The sequence below is a fragment of the Pseudophryne corroboree genome, chromosome 2, assembly GCF_028390025.1.
Source record: "Pseudophryne corroboree isolate aPseCor3 chromosome 2, aPseCor3.hap2, whole genome shotgun sequence".
Taxonomy (NCBI): domain Eukaryota; kingdom Metazoa; phylum Chordata; class Amphibia; order Anura; family Myobatrachidae; genus Pseudophryne; species Pseudophryne corroboree.
In genome coordinates, this window is record NC_086445.1 from 734,484,878 (window position 1) to 734,508,015 (window position 23,138).

The following is a 23,138-nucleotide window of genomic DNA, read 5'->3' on the forward strand; positions in this document are numbered from 1 at the left end:
TCGCTGGATGACTAAGCAAAGCGACCCAAGAGGGCGTTACAAACACCTGGCCCATCTAGGAGTGGCACTGCAGTGTCAGACAGGATGGCACTTAAAAAAATTGGCCCCAAACACAGCACATGATGCAAAGAAAAGAGAAAAAGAGGTGCACTGTGGTCGCTGGACAGCTAAGCTAAGCAACACAAACACCTCAATATCACAGGAATTATTCGTTCTAATCAATGGTATTATTGGTCCAAATCACTGGAAGAAAATGAGAAAATCACTGGAATTATTCGTTCTAATCAATGGTATTATTGGTCCAAATCACTGGAAGAAAATGACAAAATCACTGGAATTATTCGTAAACATTTGTAGAATGTCGCTGCTTTCTGATTACAGAAATTCTCAGATATTCCTGCGAATCCACAATCCCTTCCCAGAGGAAAAAGAAATTGAGAAACCGTTGTTTGAGAACATCTGTTCTCTTTCCCTTCCAAAGGAACAAACCACTTTCCAAGAAGACTGACGTTTTTGGGATTATGGAGACATAATGTTTTTGAATATAAATCCTAAAGCAGGTGGTGTATTAGAGCAAAAGAGTGCAAGAGACCAGCCATGCAGTTTCTGAAATATTATGACAAAATGTTACTGTATTTCATAAGCACTCATTCCTAACTCTGCTAAGTACTGTTTGATATACTGTATCTGGCTTCCATGAGGTAGTTGTCCATTATTTCAACTTCCATTGACCTTTTTGAAAGTGGTAGAAGTTATCGATTCTTTTTTCTTTTTTCCCCCCTATTTTTAATTTTCTCCTGCATTGCCCAGTAAAATGTTACAATGTTCATTATTGACTTGTGCCTTCTGGGGGTCCACTTCTTCACCAAACCCAGCCAAATCTCACCCTAACCCTCTGTTCCACGTTCTCTATGCACCCCATCTGTGTCACCCATGTCTGTCTACCCCTCCCCTTTAGATTGTAAGCTCTCACAAGCAGGACCCTCTTCCCTCATGTGCTTATCCTTTGTCTTACTTTAATAATCCTCAACTGTACCACATCCAGCAGTCTTCTGCCACCTAATACTTATTCCAGTGTCATCTGCTGATGTAACTATGTGTATTTACCCTGTACTTGTCCTATACTGTCATCAACTATAAGTTGCTGTTTTCCTGTTTGATTATTTATGTACTCTGTAATTGGGCGCTGCAGAACCCTTGTGGTGCCATATAAATAAAGGATAATAATAATAATAATAATAATAATAATAATAATAATAATAATATAGGGTGTATAATCACCAGGTGTATCTCACACATCACACAGTACAGTATATAGGGTGTATAATCCCCAGGTGTATCTCACACATCGCTCAGTACAGAATACAGGTTGTATAATCACCAGGTGTATAACAAACATCACACAGTACAGTATATAGGGTGTATAATCCCAAGGTGTATCTCGCACATCGCTCAGTACAGTATACATACTGGTCACAACAATGCAGCAGATATTGAGCACTGATCAGGATACCAGAAGTGACACAGAGCTGCAAGATACAGCAATGGCCTACTGTACTGTACTATATTTGTATACTGTTGGTCACCAAAATGCTGCACTGTCCTACTATATACTGCTCACAATAATGCAGCACAGATATGGAATGGATACTTGCGGTGACACAGAGCTGCAAGATACAGCAATGGCCTACTGTAGTGTACACAACTATATACTGTTAGATCACCAAAATGCTGCACTGTAATACTATATATACTGCTCACAAAAATGCAGCACAGATATGGAATGGATACTTGCAGTGACACAGAGCTGCAAGATACAGAAATGGCCTACTGTACACAACTATATACTGTTGGTCACCAAAATGCTGCACTGTAATACTATATATACTGCTCACAAAAATGCAGCACAGATATGGAATGGATACTTGCAGTGACACAGAGTTCGGCGGGGTTCGGATCTTGGAGAACCGAACCCGCTCATCTCTACCTAATTGCACCTCTTCGTTGCATCATGTGCTGTTTGTGGACTAGTTTTTGAATAGTGCCATCTTGTCTGCAACTGCAGTGCCACTCTTAGATGTGCCAGGTACTTGTGTCGCTTAGCTTAGTCTTTCAGCAACCTCTGTGCAACTTTTAGGCCTAAAAACAACATTGTGAGGTGTTCAGAATAGACTGAAAATTAGTGGAAATGATTGTTATTTAGGTTATTAATACCGTAAGAGCAAAATTAAACCCAAATTCTGTGATTTTAGCTGTTTTTATCAAAAATCATCCAGATCCAAAACCAAAACACCAAAGAATAGTTTTGGCAAAACCAAGCCAAAACCAAAACACCAAAGTGGAATTAGAACCAAAACCAAAACACAAAACACAAAAAGTGCCCGCCGCACATCTCTACTGAGTAAGCTTTCAGTCTGCAGAATCTTCAGCTTGGTGCAATAGCCTGTTTCCTAGCTTGCTGTGATTCATTCTAGGCTAATCAGTTATCTCCAAGTTTCACCTGAGCCTCCAGTCTGCTGTTTTTCAAGTTGCACTATGATACCTGTTAACCATATGCTGGCTCAGTGCACTGCTCATTAACTACAGAGATCCATAATCCTAGTGTGCTATTAACCCCTGAATCACCTGAAAGTAGTACATGATTCTGTTTGTACTAGTGATGAGCGGGTTTGGATCCTCGGGATCCGATCCCCCCCGAACTTCACCCATTTTACACGGGTCCGAGGCAGACTCGGATCCTCTCGCCTTGCTCGGTTAACCCGAGCGCGCCCGAACGTCATCATCCCGCGGTCGGATTCTCGCGAGATTCGTATTCTATATAAGGAGCCTCGCGTCGCCACCATTTTTCACTCGTGCATTGGAGATGATCGTGGAGCCAGCCACGTCCTCTCAGTTTCTATGTTCAGTGGGCTGCAAATTGTGCAGCAAATATCTGTGCTCAGTGTGCTGCAAATATCTGAGCTCAGTGTACTGCAAGTGCAAATATCTACGTTCTCTGCCTGAAAAATGCTCCATGTCTGACTGTGCTCAGTGTGCTGCAAATATCTGTGCTCAGTGTGCTAATTGCTTTATTGTGGGGACTGGGGACCAGCAGTATTATATAGTAGGAGGACAGTGCAGAGTTTTGCTGACCAGTGACCAGTGACCACCAGTATTATACGTTCTCTGCCTGAAAAATGCTCCATATCTGTGCTGCATTGTAGTATATAGTAGGAGGACAGTGCAGAATTTTGCTGACCACCAGTATAACTATATATATATATAGCAGTACGGTACAGTAGTCCACTGCTCTACCTACCTCTGTGTCGTCAAGTATACTAACCATCCATACCTGTGGTGCATTTCAGTTTTGCACAGTTTGCTGACCACCAGTATTTACTATATAGCAGTACGGTACAGTAGGCCACTGCTCTACCTACCTCTGTGTCATCAAGTATACTATCCATCCATACCTGTGGTGCATTTCAGTTTTGCACAGTTTGCTGACCACCAGTATATACTATATAGCAGTACGGTACAGTAGGCGACTGCTCTACCTACCTCTGTGTCGTCAAGTATACTATCCATCCATACCTGTGGTGCATTTCAGTTTTGCCCATTTTGCTGACCACCAGTATATAATATATAGCAGTATGGTACAGTAGGCCACTGCTCTACCTACCTCTGTGTCATCAAGTATACTATCCATCCATACCTGTGGTGCATTTCATTTTTGCACAGTTTGCTGACCACCAGTATATAATATATAGCAGTACGGTACAGTAGGCCACTGCTCTACCTACCTCTGTGTCGTCAAGTATACTATCCATCCATACCTGTGGTGCATTTCAGTTTTGCACAGTTTGCTGACCACCAGTATATAATATATAGCAATACGGTACAGTAGGCCACTGCTCTACCTACCTCTGTGTCGTCAAGTATACTATCCATCCATACCTGTGGTGCATTTCAGTTTTGTACAGTTTGCTGACCACCAGTATATAATATATAGCAGTACGGTACAGTAGGCCACTGCTCTACCTACCTCTGTGTCGTCAAGTAAACTATCCATCCATACCTATGCTGCATTTCAGTTGTGCGCAGTATATATAGTAGTAGGCCATTGCTATTGATGTATTACTGGCATATTATTCCACACATTAAAAAATGGAGAACAAAAATGTGGAGGGTAAAATAGGGAAAGATCAAGATCCACTTCCACCTCGTGCTGAAGCTGCTGCCACTAGTCATGGCCGAGAGGATGAAATGCCATCAACGTCGTCTGCCAAGGCCGATGCCCAATGTCATTGTAGAGCATGTAAATTCCAAAAAAATAAAGTTCAGTAAAATGACCCAAAAATCTAAATCAAAATAGTCTGAGGAGAAGCGTAAACTTGCCAATGTGCCATTTACGACACGGAGTGGCAAGGAACGGCTGAGGGCCTGGCCTATGTTCATGGCTAGTGGTTCAGCTTCACATGAGGATGGAAGCACTCATCCTCCTGCTAGAAAACTTAAAAGAGTTAAGATGGCAAAAGCACAGCTAAGAACTGTGCGTTCTTCTAAATCACAAATCCCCAAGGAGAGTCCAATTGTGTCGGTTGCGATGCCTGCACCTCTTTTTTCTTTCATTTTTCTTTGCATCATGTGCTGTTTGGGGACTATTTTTGGAAGTGACATCCTGTCTGACACTGCAGTGCCACTCCTAGATGGGCCAGGTGTTTGTGTCGGCCACTTGGGTCGTTTAGCTTAGTCACACAGCTACCTCATTGCGCCTCTTTTTTTTTTTTTGCATCATGTGCTGTTTGGGGACTATTTTTTTGAAGTGCCATCCTGTCTGACACTGCAGTGCCACTCCTAGATGGGCCAGGTGTTTGTGTCGGCCACTTGTGTCGCTTAGCTTAGTCACACAGCTTCCATCTTGCACCTCTTTTTTTCTTTGCATCATGTGCTGTTTGGGGACTATTTTTGGAAGTGCCATCCTGTCTGACACTGCAGTGCCACTCCTAGATGGGCCAGGTGTTTGTGTCGGCCACTTGGGTCGCTTAGCTTAGTCACACAGCTACCTCATTGCGCCTCTTTTTTTCTTTGCATCATGTGCTGTTTGGGGACTATTTTTTTGAAGTGCCATCCTGTCTGACACTGCAGTGCCACTCCTAGATGGGCCAGGTGTTTGTGTCGGCCACTTGTGTCGCTTAGCTTAGTCACACAGCTTCCATCTTGCACCTCTTTTTTTCTTTGCATCATGTTCTGTTTGGGGACTATTTTTTTAATCTGCCATCCTGTCTGACACTGCAGTGCCACTCCTAGATGGGCCAGGTGTTTGTGTCGGCCACTTTGGTCGCTTAGCTTAGCCATCCAGCGACCTTGGTGCACCTCTTTTTTTTCTTTGCATCATGTGCTGTTTGGGGACTATTTTTTAAATCTGCCATCCTGTCTGACACTGCAGTGCCACTCCTAGATGGGCCAGGTGTTTGTGTCGGCCACGTCATCTAGCGACCTCGGTGCAAATTTTAGGACTAAAAATAATATTGTGAGGTGTTCAGAATAGACTGAAAATGAGTGGAAATTATGGTTATTGATGTTAATAATACTATGGGATCGAAATGACCCCCAAATTCTATGATTTAAGCTGTTTTTGGGGTTTTTTTGTAAAAAAACACCCGAATCCAAAACATACCCGCATCCGACAAAAAATTTTCAGGGATGTTTTGCTAAAACGCGTCCGAATCCAAAACACGGCCGTGGAACCGAATCCAAAACCAAAACACAAAACCCGAAAAATTTCCTGTGCACATCACTAGTTTGTACATTTCCAAGCTCCTTGTCACAGTACCAGCACCATTTAGCACAGGCCCTATTTCGCCAGAGATTCCTTCATTGCTTTGCAAGCACAGTTATATTCAACAAACTACAAGTGTCAGCCAGCTCCCAGTGAAACCTTCAATCCTGCAGCCTGCAGTATTTTATGTTTCTTGCTTCGAGTTCTATATTCCTGGAGAGCTACTGGTTCCAGCAAACTGCTAGCACTATTGTGCAGTTTCTGCCAATCATTCTGTCCTATACAGGTCACAGGCAGCTGACAGTCCTGTGCCAAGTGATTCCAGTTACCCATTCATGTTTAACCTGAGCCTTAGCTGGTCCCAACCAACACCCAGAGCCTTAGCCGGTTCCAGTCCGGTTCAGAAACATCACTGGTACTGATCTGGTCAGAGACATCACCAGTTCCAGTCAGTTACAGAGACATCACTGGTTCCAGTCCAATCCAGAGAAATTGGCAGTTTCATTCTGGTACAGAAGCATCAAAGGTTCAAGACCGGTTTAGACTCTGCTGGTTCCATCCCAGAGACATCACCAGTTCCAGTCTGGTATAGAGACATCGCCGGTACCAGTCCAGTCCAGAAGCATAACTGGTTCCAGTCCTATCACATCCCACGTCCAGTCCAGCTACATATCGGCTCCTGTCAAGTCCCAAGTGACATCCTCATCAAGTGGCTACTCCAGTAAGCAGCATCTTTAGTGCCCAATCTATCTTCACTTCAGTCTCATCTTTTGCCCAAAGCTACCAGTTCCTGTATCCAAAAGACTTAGGGCCTAATTCAGAGTTGATTGCAGCAGCAAATTTGTTAGCAGTTTGGCAAAACCATGTGCACTGCAGGGGGCTGGCAAATATAACATGTGCAGAGAGAGTTAGATTTGGGTGGGGTGTGTTCAAACTGAAATCTAAATTGCAGTGTAAAAATAAAGCATCCAGTATTTACCCTGCACAGAAACAAAATAACTCGCCCAAATCTATCTCTCTCTGCAGATGTTATATTTGCCCCACCTGCAGTGCACATGGATTTGCCCAACTGCTAATACATTTGCTGCTGCAATCAAATCTGAATTACTCCCAAAGTCCGATGTTTCAAATCAGGACAGATCAAGACATTAACGTTGTAATTATTACTTCTTACCTGTGTAACACTCTTAACACATAGCTTCTGCTTCTTTACTTATTAAAACTGTAACCTCTCATTAGTGTGATGCCTTGGGGAGGATGGTCTGTGCTAACATAGGGTGTCCTGTGCCCTGGCCATGAACCTTAGTGTTAGGGACTCAGTAGATGATGTCACCTGGTCGCAGCTGGTGGGCCCATCATTTTTGGGCAAAAATTATGCTAAGCACCTTGATTTTGCTCTATGTTAGATTGCAGAGTTTAATATAATTATTCTGAATAGCAGTGCTTAGTACTATAGAGTGTGCATCTTCATTTTATATTTTTTATTGTGGAACTACAATTCTCTACATGGTAACACCACTTATTATGTTTTGAATTAGGGTGTGCAGTCTAAGGTCCATCCCATATATAGATGGAGCCTCTGTTATGCAGGCTCCATCTGTTACTAGGTGCACCCGCCTGGGCGCACCTAGTCACTATGAGCTTCTCCGTCTGGACAGGTGCACGCGCCCGGACAGAAACGTTCCCCATTCACTTGAATGGAGAGCGTCTCCGTCCGGGTGGGCGCACGTGCACAGACAGAGATGCTTACAATGGGAAGCGGCTCGTGCACTCCCGGTGTGACTAGGTGGACAAATTGCCTAATCACGCTGGGAGTGCACGTCTGCGACTAGGCAGGGTGAAATGATGGATGCTCCATCTGTATACCTGGCTGAGACTAGTCTGTCAAGCAGCTCATCCACTTTTGGCATATTGTAGGCATCAAATTTGATATGGCATTGACTTTGCAGAAGTCTTTGCAAAATCTTGTGGAGCCATATGGATTTGAGAACAGAAAAATCGGGCTGCAAAAGTGGCAAGAGAACTCCTCAATTACCACTAATTTAAACAAGTCTTGCACATCCTTGAATACCTGCTCTTGTTTTGCCCTTCAAAACCTATAGGGTGTCTGTCTCAAGATAACCCTGGTGGGGTTATCATTCCAACTGAGGAATCTGTGGACCAAGGTAACTATGTCTACTACCAGGATTCACAAAGAAAAAACTATTTTTCCTTCCATGTTTTCAATAAATTGATATGGTAAATCTGTCTACCTTATGGGAGTCAGGAAGGGCGGTCTCAGTTTAATTCTATAACCCTCCTGTTTACTTAAAATTGCCCTGCTACTTTTCTTGTAACTAGAGATGTGTGGCGAGCACTTTTCGTGTTTTGTGTTTTGGTTTTGGTTCTAATTCCACTTTCGTGTTTTGGTTTTGGCTTCGTTTTGCCAAAACCACCCTTTCGTGTTTTGGTTTTGGTTTTTGATCTGGATAATTTTAACATTAAGCCTCTGTAGGAGGTGGAGGGGCACAGCCAGACGCTCTGAGAGCTCCGGCTGTCAGCGTCTCACCTCCAAGACAGGTGCGCACCAGAAGCTGGAAGACCCTCAGAGTCCGTCTCAACCAGACACACTGCTGGGGGCGGGAGGCCAAAGGAAGCACACTAATCCGAAAGATTTACTATGCTATTTCTGATCAAAGCCTGCACTGCCCCCGCCCTCTGCGAACACTCACTAAATCCTGCTTTAATAGACAAGTATTTCAGCACAGACTAGCGGGACGCCGCAGTCTGCACTGTTTTAAGATTCTTGGACACTTTTTCATTTTTTCCTTTTTTCTTCTTGCACGAACTGTTCTGTAGTTTAAAGATTCAAGATTTCCTGCCGCCTCTCAGTGCACTGAGGCCACGCTAGTGCCACAGGCACCCATTGGACGCATGAACTCATTAACATTGACTTTGAAAAAGAAGTATTTGCAGTGAACATAGTAGTTCAAATAAAGAACCTTGCACCGTTTATACTCATTTGTAGAGTCATTCCAACATGCACAGCACATCTGTTACAGTTAATCTCCGATAACCGTATACATACACACTACCAACATCAGAGGCTGAGCGCAGTTCCCTGTGGATTCATCCACATTGTGTTTACACTGGAATTATACGTCCAAATCACTGGAATTAAATGGCAAAATCACTGGAATTATACGTCCAAATCACTGGAATTAAATGGCAAAATCTCGGTATCGCCTGCCTAGTGAAGTGGAATCTAGATGGGATTTGGTACCGGGGACACAATACCTCCATCAATTGTCTAAATCCTACTGCCCTAATGGCAGATACTGGATGCACGTCTAACACCAACATAAGTGTCAAGGCCTCAGTTATGAGGGCTTCCATCGTCATGTGAAGCTGAACCACTAGTCATGAACACAGGCCAGGGCCTCAGCCATTCCTTGCCACTCTGTGTCGTAAATGCCATATTGGCAAGTTTATGTTTCTCCTCAGACCATTTAAATTTCTTTTTTTGGTTCTTTTTACTAAACTTTGGCTTATTGGATTTAACATGCCCTCTACTATCACATTGGGCATTGGCCTTGGCAGACGACGTTGATGGCATTTTCATTGTCTATGTCATGGCTAGTGGCAGCAGCATCAGCACTAGGAGGAAGTGGTTCTTTATCTTTCCCTATTTTATCCTCCAAATTTTTGTTTTTTTTGGAGCTATATAACACAGTATGCCGCACAGGAATGACTGGTGACTGATGGCCAGGACACTACCACTGGTCTGATGCAGCACAACACAGCAACACTGTAAGGGACTTGTTATTGTTGTTATTATTATAATACGGCAGCAGTGGACAAATAGCAGCAGCGTATACCACTGTGACTGCCTGGTCACTGGAATGACTGATGGCCAGGACACTACCACTGGTCTGATGCAGCACAACACAGCAACACTGTAAGGGACTTATTATACAGCAGCACTGGACATATGGCAGCAAAGGACACCACCACTGTGACTGATGCAGCACAACACACCACCACTGAACTGATGCAGCACAACACAACACCACTGGACTCATGCAGCACAACACAGAACCACTGTACAGCACTGGGCATATGGCAGCAGAGGACACAAGCACTGTGACTGGACAGATTCAGCACAAGACACGGACACTGAGAGAATGGAGACACGTCCTCTCTCTACACTCTCCAATGCCGGAATGAAAATGGCGGGGAAGCGCGGCTTCTTATATGGAATCCAAACCCCGCGAGAATCCGACAGTGGGATGATGACGTTTTGCCTCGTTCTGGTTTCCGTGTCAGGCGGGAAAACCCAAGCCTGGCTCGGTACTGGACGCTAATGGTGAATTTCAGTACGGTTTAGTTCTCTGAAAACCGAACCCGCTCATCCCTACTTGTAACTCTCTGCCCTGGGTAGGCGATAACAATAGTATTTTATCCCCTGTGTCAGAGACTTTAGTTCAGGTATTGCGATTATAAAGATATTTTGGGGCCTCCTGGGCATTTGCCAAATTTTCCCTGGCCAGTTCACTTATCAGGTACTGTACATGTGTTTAAATATCTGGATACCACATTAAAGGCTGCTCTCCACTTTTATTGGCTGTTCTTCCCATGCATCCTTAATAAGAACAGTTCATAGCTTTCTCCCATAAACTAGCTCCAAAGAGGTAAAGCCATAAGAAGCCTAGGGTATATCCCTGACTGCAAAAAAACAAATAGTAGAGAGGGTCATCCCATCTTTTTATTGTCTCCATAAACTTCTCTAACATGGACTTTAATGTGTAATTGGACCTTTTCACAAAGACATCAGTTTGGGAATGACTTATTCACTAAGGTTCTTACAAGTTGATTTTTTAACAACTTTAACACCTCTGTCCCTTGGTCAGAAAAAAAATATTTAGGTACTATGACCCTATAAAACAGTTCCAGTATTTTAGTCACAACCTGTTTGGCAGTAGTGACCCTCAGGGGAAATGTCTCCGTGTAACAGGTGGCATAATCAACCACAACTAAAATGAATTTACATTCAGTTAAAGATGGTGGTTCAATCTGACTCACTAAATCAACCACTATTTTCTCAAAGGGGACGCATACAATTGGCAGGGAAATCAAAAGAACAGGAGACAGCGGTTAATCACTGTTTTTTTTTACACTGTGAAAAAGCAGCACAAAACAGAGACTTTTCAGCATAAACACTTGGCCAAAAGAACTTTGTGGTTACCCTTTACCATCTTATCTAGAGATGTCCACCGGACATTTTTCGGGTTTTGTGTTTTGGGTTTGGATTCGGTTCCGCTGTCGTGTTTTGGATTCCGACGCATTTTGGCAAAACCTCCCTTAAGAATTTTTGTCGGATTCAGGTGCGTTTTGGATTCGGGTGTTTTTATTTTTAAAACCCCCCTCAAAAACAGCTTAAATTATAGAATTTGGGGGTAATTTTGATCCTATAGTATTATTAACCTCAATAACCATAATTTCCACTCATTTCCAGTCTATTCTGAACACCTCACAATATTATTTTTAGTCCTAAAATTTGCACCGAGGTCGCTGGATGACTAAGCTAAGCGACTCAAGTGGGCGGAACAAACACCTGGCCCATCTAGGAGTGGCACTGCAGTGTCAGACAGGATGGCACTTAAAAAAAATAGTCCCCAAACAGCACATGATGCAAAGAAAAAAAGAGGTGCACCAAGGTCGCTGGATGGCGGTTGCTGGATGTCTAAGCTAAGTGACACAAACACCTCAATATCACAGGAATTATTCAATCTAATTAATGGTATTATTTATTGGTCCAAATCACTGGAAGAAAATTACAAAATCACTAGAATTAAAAGCCAGTATCACAGGAATTATTCATTCTAATCAATGGTATTATTGGTCCAAATCACTGGAAGAAAATGACAAAATCACTGGAATTAAATGGCAGTAATGTCAGGAATTATATCAAATGGCAGTACCACTGGACATATACGGATGTGTCAGACATGATGGCACTTTAATAAAAACTTTTTTTTTATATGACAGGGACAAACCCACTGTCCTAACAATTGGCAGGGCTGATTAAACAAACAGCCAGGGGGATACTCCTGAATCCAGTTTCTAACCCTGGGTAATAATTTTTATTTATTTACATTTACTGTGAATAACTAGTTTTATTAAAAAATAACTTTTATTAGTACCATTTTAAAATATTGCAATTGAGAAACATAAATGTGAAAAAATGTGTACAAATTCGTGTTAATTCCGTGAATAAATTCACTGGTGCAAATAAATAAAAACTGATTCACAATGCCTGATTTATCTGCTCAATTAATTGCATCTTAGTTTTGTGGATCGTGAATAGTTGTGCTCCTATTATATATGTATGATAATAAGAGGGTGTAACAGGGTACGCTGTCAGCAGTAAGGGGTCCAGATAACCACATTGATGGGAGCTTATAATATTTAATCCTACATACAGTTACCGTGTATTATTCACGATCCACAAAACTAAGATGCAATTAATTGAGCAGATAAATCAGGCATTGTGAATCAGTTTTTACTTATTTGCACCACTGAATTTATTCATGGAATTTACACAAATTTGTACACATTTTTTCACATTTATGTTTCTCAATTGCAATATTTTAAAATGGTACTAATAAAAGTTATTTTTTAATAAAACTAGTTATTCACAGTAAATGTAAATAAATTTATTTCTTTCTCCTTAAGTGCGCCAACAAAGAGACAATCTTTCTCTGTCCTGTGTTGTTCTGTAATTTATTGTCTATGGTAGCACCCCCTATGATGAATGGTGATACAACTTCCTTGTAATCATAAAATTTGGGGAAACTTTCATTCAAACTAAAAATGTCAACATTTTTCTAGTGCATAGGACATCCTTATCCCCCATTTCCCTTATGTACACTAATAATTTTTATTACCCGGGATATCATAATAATCACTAAGGCTCCCCTGTAGTGATGTAGATGAGATCCCTCCCCCCCAGTGGACCCCCACATGGGAGTCCTTCTGCGTCACGCTGAGGACGCTAAGGGAGTAGAATCCAACCTCTGAACCCGTGCACCTGTAGAGGGTGCAGACTTTCTGCTCTTTCTATGGCCTAGCCTCGTGCAGAAGTAGGCCCTCCTGATCTGGCAGCCCAAGGGGACTCATCAGAGAAGCAGAGTAACATCTTCTCACAGGTGGTGCTGCGGAAGGATTTGTATTCAGAGTGTCCCCAAGCGGTGTCTCACCTGCGAAGGGGAGGTACCTCTTGGATTCGGCGTCTGCATTCCATTGGCGGATCCAGAGACCTCAGCGAGCCGCTACTGCCATGGAGGATGCTCTAGAATTTATCAGCCCAATGTCCCTCATGGCTTTCACCATGATATGTGACCTAGAATCAAGACAACATCATCCCTATGGATTGTATCAAGGTCCTCTATTAAATTGTCTGACCATTTAACATAGCCCTAGCTACCCAAGTGCATGCAATAGTGGGCCTAAGGGCGGCTCCAGTAGCCGTGTAAATGGATTTTAGAGTTGTCTCTATCTTGCGGTCAGTTGGCTCCTTTAACGAGGCCGAGCCTGGTACAGGTAATGTAATTACCCCTGATGGCCTGGACACCGAAATGTCCATTATGGGAGGAATCTCCCATCTCCTTCTATCCTCCTCACGAAAGGGATATGTCTTAAGTACTTTATTGAGGATATGAAAAACCTCTTCAGGGTTTAACCAGGATCTTTCAAATAGGGTATTCAACTCTTCCTGAAACCGGGAATGTCACTAATGATTTTGCAGTTAGCATACAAGAATTTTCCTGTATTTGTATAGGTATTTCTAACACATCCCTAATGGCATTGATAAATTGCTGAATTTTATATTCCAATCTATCATAGTGCCCCCCTCTAACTTCTGTGTCGATCCCTGTGTCAGCATCGATGTCCGCGTTGGCCTGCAAGACCTGTGTATCAGGAGCGGAGGGGGTCCTAGATGAAATGGACTGATCCATATCTAGAGCATTCTTCGTAGCTTTTTTCCAGCAACTTATTAGAGTATGCCCTAATGAACTCTGAGGAATCTTATTTCCTAGGCTATCCAGCCATTCTGTCTCCATCCTAATGGGATGAAACCACTAAAGGCAATCCTGAGTACCTGGTACAGACTCCTCTGAGGAAGACACCTCCACAACCTCCAAAACATTTTGTTCTGATGAGGATACTAGAACTGATACTGGGTAGTGAGAACAGCACTGGACTACTGTACTGTAGTATTATATACTGGTCACCATAATGCAGCACTGATACTGAACACAGATACTGAGCACTGTTCAGGATACTAGAACTGACACGGAGCACCAAGATACAGCAATGGACTACTGTACTGTACTACTATATATATATATATATATATATATATATACTGGTCACCACAATGCAGCACTGATACTGAGCACAGATATTGAGCACTGTTCAGGATACTAGAACTGACACGGAGCAGCAAGATACAGCAATGGACTACTGTACTACTATATACTGGTCACCACAATGCAGCACTGATACTGGGCACAGATAATGAGCACTGTTCAGGATACTAGAACTGACAAGGAGCAGCAAGATACAGCAATGGACTATTGTACTGTACTACTATATATATATATATATATATATATATATATACTGGTCACCACAATGCAGCACTGATACTGAGCACAGATATTGAGCACTGTTCAGGATACTAGAACTGACACGGAGCAGCAAGATACAGCAATGGACTACTGTACTGTACTATTATATACTGGTCACCACAATGCAGCACTGATACTGAGCACAGATATTGAGCTGATATTTAGCTGATATTGGGCTATTCAGGCAGAGAACGTAGCCACGTCCTCTCGGCTCAATCTACAATGCACGAGTGAAAATGGCGGCGACGTGCGGCTCTTTATATGGAATCCAAATCTCACGAGAATCTGACAGCGTGATGATGACGTTTTGCCTCATTCGGGTTTTGCGAGTAATGCAGGAAGAACCGAGGCTGCCTCGGACCCGTGGGAACCACGTGAAGTTCGGGGGGTTTTGGATCTCGACGAACCGAACCCGCTCATCTCTAATCTTATCACATCCCAAATGGCCACCCCAAAGAATTGCATGGGCTAAAACTAAAGCTTGCTTTTGAAGGGGCCTGGAACCACCATTTGCTATACTACCTCTGTACAACACAAAAAGGTACAGTATCTCGTAATTCTGTTATTTGGGAAAACATGACATTCACCACTGAATGTACATTTTTAAAGGCCTTTTTTTATAGAGCAGAAGCTACCGCTTGGGCCTTTCTTAAATCAGCCTGAGGCAAAAGAGGAAACATTAATACATCAATACATCATTAATATGTCTTCATTGATACAACTTATCGGGACCTCAACACTGTCACCATTATTTCCAGGGCCAAAGACACCTGCCTTGCTGCTTGACACAGAGTTCTGAAGCATCTAAGCATTAGATGCTTCAGTTTGATAAATGGTTTGATAAATCAGCATTCATAGACACATTAGCATGGTAAGAAATGTCTGCATTTCTATGCATATAAGCAGTAGTGTTACGGTGAACCAACTGTTGTCCTACCAGAACATCACGAGTAATCCAGTCTATGTGATCCATTCTCTTTTGTTTCTTTGATTTACTTTTCTATATCTGAGATGATTACAAATCCGGCATGACAAGTATCACATACACTGGGTAAAAGTTCCATGCTGTAGGTTTATTTTCCACAGATTTTCCAAAGGTAGGCAATTCACAACCGAACATAAGCAGTTACCAGTAAGTCACAGGTTACAAAATAGTTCACAGTGTATAGAGTGTAAATTCTCCAGAGACCATTGATCCACGACCCTAACAGTAGCCAGCCTCCTGGCCTATCACACTGGCAACTAGTTCACCATCAGGAGGTCTGTCTCTTGTGTCTTAAACCATTTTAACAGCAGGTTGACAGATGTCTGAAATCATGCTTGCTGTTGCTCATCTATATGGACTTGATTCCACACCCTGCTGTTCCAGATCCATGTTAGGCATGTTTATGCTGTCCCCATGACACCAGTAAGAAGGGAAATGTCTCTTCAAGGGTCAATATGGGCACCTGGACAGGCACCTGTTCATCTAGCAAAACAAGAGTCAGAAGGTAAGGCAAGCCAAGACCTAGTAACACTGGGGATGGTAACCATGGACATACTCCTACACATAGGGGGTCATTCCGAGTTGATCGCACGTAGCAACTTTTTGCTGCTCGTGTGATCAACTAGACGCCGCCTATGGGGGAGTGTATTTTAGCATAGCAGGGCTGCGAACGCTTGTGCAGCCCTGCTATGCTAAAAAAGTTTCACTGAAAACAAGAGTAGCCCTGCAGCTACTTACCCAGTGCGACGGTTCCAGCGATGAAGGTCCCGGTCCTGACGTCAGACATCCGCCCTCCGTTCGCCTGGACACGCCTGTGTTCTTCTTACCTCTCCCCTGAAAACGGCTGGAAACGGTGAGTATCCGCCCCGGAACGCCTCCCGTCTGTCCATCTTCTTGTGATCGCAGCTGTGATCACATTTGTCGCTGGCGGCATCATTGCCGGTCGCCAGGCAACGACGCGTGTGCGCAATGCACCCACCGTGCATGCGCATTTCCGACCCGTTCGCACCACAGCGAAGAACCGTTGCGTGCGACCGGGTCGGAATGACCCCCATGTTTTGTTCATATGCTAACATCACACCCCATAATTCAGCTTCCACCTGATTGAAAATGACCACAGCAGCTTGATAGTCCCAAACATCTCCATGTACACAACAGGTGCAGATTTGTTTGTGGGGCAACAATGAGGATAACCTGAAACTACAAGTGATAGTCCCGGTCCTGACGTCAGACATCCGCCCTCTGTTTGCCTGGACACACCTGTGTTCTTCTTACCTCTCCCCGAAAACGTCTGGAAACGGTGAGTATCCACCCCGGTACGCCTCCCGTCTGTCCATCTTCTTGTGATCGCAGCTGCGATCACATTTGTCGCTGGCGGCGGCGTTGCCGGTTGCCAGGCAACGACGCGTGTGCGCAAAGCACCCGCCGTGCATGCGCATTTCCGACCCGTTCGCACCACTGCGAAGAACCGTTGCGTGCGACCGGGTCGGAATGACCCCCATGTTTTGTTCATATATTAACATCACACCCCATAATTCAGCTTCCACCTGATTGAAAATGACCACAGCAGCTAGATAGTCTCAAACATCTCCATGTACACAACAGGTGCAGATTTGTTTGTGGGGCAACAATGAGGATAACCTGAAACTACAAGTATCAGGGTATTAGCAATCCATCAAGCCCTCAACCGGTCTTGTTGCAACCTGAACACATACAGTATCTGTATTTATGATTATGCTAGGTAGTTGTAAAGATACCAGAAAAGGAACAGTCCATCTGCAGACATATACATTTTTAATGCCCAACTTAGCCACTTGATAAAACACATGAGATGAAGTTGCTGGGGAAGTTGCAGCTCTGGATTTTTGATTTTCAGGAAACAAGCTGTGTCACCTTTCCTGGTATGAAAAGTCTCCCAGCATATACAGAAGGGCAAAGCTGTGGACCATGACATTTTCCGGGATATTATCTGCAGAGGGAACTGGAGCCTCTCTGAATCCAAGCATTGTTACATCTTGTGCCAAAGCAACTGTCAAGAGACTCCAGGCTGATTAAGCAAGAAAGGTACCAGTGATCAGCAAAGCATTATTAACTAGCCACAGCGGATTCTAAACTCTCATACCAATAAACCCGGCCCCACCATGCAATATTATCTAGAAGAAGATAACCAATGCTACCAGCTGGGCAGATATATGCTTTTCTGCCTACAGTCACTTAACGTTGAGGTCAACCAACATCAGGGCCAGGACCCAAGGTAAATCATCAGAATCATACATGAACCCCTGCCAGTAAGCTTCCCAATAGAAGACAAAATGGTCCATTATAGCAGCCTACATTCGGTCATAATATTTTGCATCCTCCAAGGTGAGGGCCACATATGCAGCTTTGTCATCCCTTGCTAACAGCATGGAAATCCGTACAGCCCAGGAGTCTATGGACCATGCTTGCAAAGTGGTGAGAAAAGCCTCTACATCATCTAAAGCATGCATTTTTGGGGAGTACTGGAGCAGTCACCACTGCCTCAGTAGCAGTTCTTACTTAGTTAATTTCCTTACAAAGGATGTCTTTCTATTCCCAAAAGTTCTGCTCCAGTTTCTGTAGAAGGTCCAAAAATTGTTACATAATTGCCTCCATGGTGGTTTGTATATGATCCTTGGCACAAAACCCATTTTATCCCACTTTTAACTAGAGATGAGCGGGTTCGGTTCCTCGGAATCCGAACCCGCCCGAACTTCAGGTTTTTTTACACAGGTCCGAGCGACTCGGATCTTCCCGCCTTGCTCGGTTAACCCGAGCGCGCCCGAACGTCATCATCCCGCTGTCAGATTCTCGCGAGGCTCGGATTCTATCGCGAGACTCGGATTCTATATAAGGAGCCGCGCGTCGCCGCCATTTTCACACGTGCATTGAGATTGATAGGGAGAGGACGTGGCTGGCGTCCTCTCCGTTTAGAGTGACTAGAGTACTAGAGAGAGACACAAATTTTGGGGAGCATATAGGAGGAGTACTACTTGCTGCTGATAGTGTGACCAGTGACCAGTGCCACCAGTTTAATTAATCCGTTCTCTGCCTGAAAAAAAAACGATACACAGTGTGACACAGTCACACATACCATATCTGTGCTCAGCCCAGTGTGCTGCATCATATACTGTATATCATTATCTGACTGCTGAGTGCTCACTGCTCACACAGCTTAATTGTGGGGGAGACTGGGGAGCAGTTATAGCAGGAGTACATTTAAGTACAGTGCACACTTTTGCTGCCAGAGTGCCACTGCCAGTGTGACTGACCAGTGACCACTGACCACCAGTATTGTGATTGTCTGCTGACCACCAGTATATTGTGATTGTCTGCCTGAAAAAGTTAAACACTCGTCGTGTGGTGTTTTTATAAACGCATTCTGCAGACAGTGTCCAGCAGGTCCGTCATTACATAATATATACCTGTCCGGCTGCAGTACTAGTGTGATATATATATACAGGTTGAGTATCCCTTATCCAAAATTCAAAATCCTACATTTTTGGTTCCCCTATTGAGATAATGACACATATATATGTATATTATATTATATATCTATATAATATATCTATATATACACATAATATATCATATATAAGTCATTATCTCAGTAGGGGACCCAAAAATGTGGGATTTTGAATTTTGGATAAGGGATACTCAACCTGTATATATATATTTTAATTTTATCTCATTATCATCCAGTCTATATTAGCAGCAGACACAGTACGGTAGTCCACGGCTGTAGCTACCTCTGTGTCGGCAGTCGCTGGTCCATCCATAATTGTATACCACCTACCCGTGGTTTTTTTTTTTTCTATCTTCTTGATACTAGTAGCTTACTTTAGGAGTCTGCAGTGCTGACAGACAGTGTCCAGCAGGTCCGTCATTACATAATATATACCTGTCCGGCTGCAGTACTAGTGTGATATATATATATATATTTTAATTTTATCTCATTATCATCCAGTCTATATTAGCAGCAGACACAGTACGGTAGTCCACGGCTGTAGCTACCTCTGTGTCGGCAGTCGCTGGTCCATCCATAATTGTATACCACCTACCCGTGTTTTTTTTTTTTCTATCTTCTTGATACTAGTAGCTTACTTTAGGAGTCTGCAGTGCTGACAGACAGTGTCCAGCAGGTCCGTCATTACATAATATATACCTGTCCGGCTGCAGTACTAGTGTGATATATATATATATTTTAATTTTATCTCATTGTCATCCAGTCTATATTAGCAGCAGACACAGTACGGTAGTCCACGGCTGTAGCTACCTCTGTGTCGGCAGTCGCTGGTCCATCCATAATTGTATACCACCTACCCGTGGTTTTTTTTTTCTATCTTCTTGATACTAGTAGCTTACTTTAGGAGTCTGCAGTGCTGACAGACAGTGTCCAGCAGGTCCGTCATTACATAATATATACCTGTCCGGCTGCAGTACTAGTGTGATATATATATATATTTTAATTTTATCGCATTATCATCCAGTCTATATTAGAGATGAGCGGGTTCGGTTCCTCGGAAACCGAACCCGCCCGAACTTCAGTTTTTTTTACACGGGTCCGAGCGACTCGGATCTTCCCGCCTTGCTCGGTTAACCCGAGCGCGCCCGAACGTCATCATCCCGCTGTCGGATTCTCGCGAGGCTCGGATTCTATCGCGAGACTCGGATTCTATATAAGGAGCCGCGCGTCGCCGCCATTTTCACACGTGCATTGAGATTGATAGTGAGAGGACGTGGCTGGCGTCCTCTCCGTTTATAGAGAGTGAGACTACTAGAGTAGAGAGAGACATAGTATTATTTACTTTAGTAATTTTGGGGAGCATTAGGAGGAGTACTACTACTTGCTGAAGTGATAGTGTGACTGTATATCTGACTTGTGGGGGAGACAGTGGGGAGCAGACGAGCAGTTAGAGTCTGAGAGCAGGAGTACATATTTTAACGTACAGTGCACACTTTTGCTGGCACTCTGCTGCCAGAGTGCCACACTGCCATTGTGACCACACTGACCACCAGTATATATTGTGATTGTCTGCTTAGGAGTACTACTTGCAAGTTGCTGATAGTGTGACCAGTGACCTGACCACCAGTTTAATTAATCACCACCAGTTTAATATATATATATATATATAATTGTATATAATATATATATAATTGTATATGTATACCACCTACCCGTGTTTTTTTTTTTTCTTTCTTCTTGATACATACTACTATAGTAGCTTACTGTAGCAGTCTGCGGTGCTGCTGAGCTGACAGTGTCCAGCAGGTCCGTCATCAGTCATTACATAATAAATATATATATCTGTCCGGCTGCAGTACTAGTGATATTATATATATATATATATATATATATTAATTTCATCTCATTATCATCCAGTCTATATTAGCAGCAGACACAGTACGGTAGTCCACGGCTGTAGCTACCTCTGTGTCGGCAGTCGCTGGTCCATCCATAATTGTATACCACCTACCCGTGTTTTTTTTTTTCTCTTTCTTCTTGATACATACTACTATAGTAGCTTACTGTAGCAGTCTGCGGTGCTGCTGAGCTGACAGTGTCCAGCAGGTCCGTCATCAGTCATTACATAATAAATATATATACCTGTCCGGCTGCAGTACTAGTGATATTATATATATATATATATATATATATATATATATATTAATTTCATCTTATTATCATCCAGTCTATATTAGCAGCAGACACAGTACGGTAGTCCACGGCTGTAGCTACCTCTGTGTCGGCAGTCGCTGGTCCATCCATAATTGTATACCACCTACCCGTGGTTTTTTTTTTCTCTTTCTTCTTGATACATACTACTATAGTAGCTTACTGTAGCAGTCTGCGGTGCTGCTGAGCTGACAGTGTCCAGCAGGTCCGTCATCAGTCATTACATAATAAATATATATACCTGTCCGGCTGCAGTACTAGTGATATTATATATATATATATTAATTTCATCTCATTATTATCCAGTCTATATTAGCAGCAGACACAGTACGGTAGTCCACGGCTGTAGCTACCTCTGTGTCGGCAGTCGCTGGTCCATCCATAATTGTATACCACCTACCCGTGGTTTTTTTTTCTCTTTCTTCTTGATACATACTACTATAGTAGCTTACTCTAGCAGTCTGCGGTGCTGCTGAGCTGACAGTGTCCAGCAGGTCCGTCATCAGTCATTACATAATAAATATATATACCTGTGCGGCTGCAGTACTAGTGATATTATATATATATATATTAATTTCATCTCATTATCATCCAGTCTATATTAGCAGCAGACACAGTACGGTAGTCCACGGCTGTAGCTACCTCTGTGTCGGCAGTCGCTGGTCCATCCATAAGTATACTAGTATCCATCCATCTCCATTGTTTACCTGAGGTGCCTTTTAGTTGTGCCTATTAAAATATGGAGAACAAAAATGTTGAGGTTCCAAAATTAGGGAAAGATCAAGATCCACTTCCACCTCGTGCTGAAGCTGCTGCCACTAGTCATGGCCGAGACGATGAAATGCCAGCAACGTCGTCTGCCAAGGCCGATGCCCAATGTCATAGTACAGAGCATGTAAAATCCAAAACACCAAATATCAGTAAAAAAAGGACTCCAAAATCTAAAATAAAATTTTCGGAGGAGAAGCGTAAACTTGCCAATATGCCATTTACAACACGGAGTGGCAAGGAACGGCTGAGGCCCTGGCCTATGTTCATGGCTAGTGGTTCAGCTTCACATGAGGATGGAAGCACTCAGCCTCTCGCTAGAAAAATGAAAAGACTCAAGCTGGCAAAAGCACTGCAAAGAACTGTGCGTTCTTCCAAATCCCAAATCCACAAGGAGAGTCCAATTGTGTCGGATGTGATGCCTGACCTTCCCAACACTGGACGTGAAGAGCATGCGCCTTCCACCATTTGCACGCCCCCTGCAAGTGCTGGAAGGAGCACCCACAGTCCAGTTCCTGATAGTCAGATTGAAGATGTCAGTGTTGAAGTACACCAGGATGAGGAGGATATGGGTGTTGCTGGCGCTGGGGAGGAAATTGACAAGGAGGATTCTGATGGTGAGGTGGTTTGTTTAAGTCAGGCACCCGGGGAGACACCTGTTGTCCGTGGGAGGAATAGGGCCGTTGACATGCCTGGTGAAAATACCAAAAAAATCAGCTCTTCGGTGTGGAAGTATTTCAACAGAAATGCGGACAACATTTGTCAAGCCGTGTGTTGCCTTTGTCAAGCTGTAATAAGTAGGGGTAAGGACGTTAACCACCTCGGAACATCCTCCCTTATACGTCACCTGCAGCGCATTCATCATAAGTCAGTGACAAGTTCAAAAACTTTGGGCGACAGCGGAAGCAGTCCACTGACCAGTAAATCCCTTCCTCTTGTAACCAAGCTCACACAAACCACCCCACCAACTCCCTCAGTGTCAATTTCCTCCTTCCCCAGGAATGCCAATAGTCCTGCAGGCCATGTCACTGGCAATTCTGACGATTCCTCTCCTGCCTGGGATTCCTCCGATGCATCCTTGCGTGTAACGCCTACTGCTGCTGGCGCTGCTGTTGTTGCTGCTGGGAGTCGATGGTCATCCCAGAGGGGAAGTCGTAAGCCCACTTGTACTACTTCCACCAAGCAATTGACTGTCCAACAGTCCTTTGCGAGGAAGATGAAATATCACAGCAGTCATCCTGTTGCAAAGCGGATAAC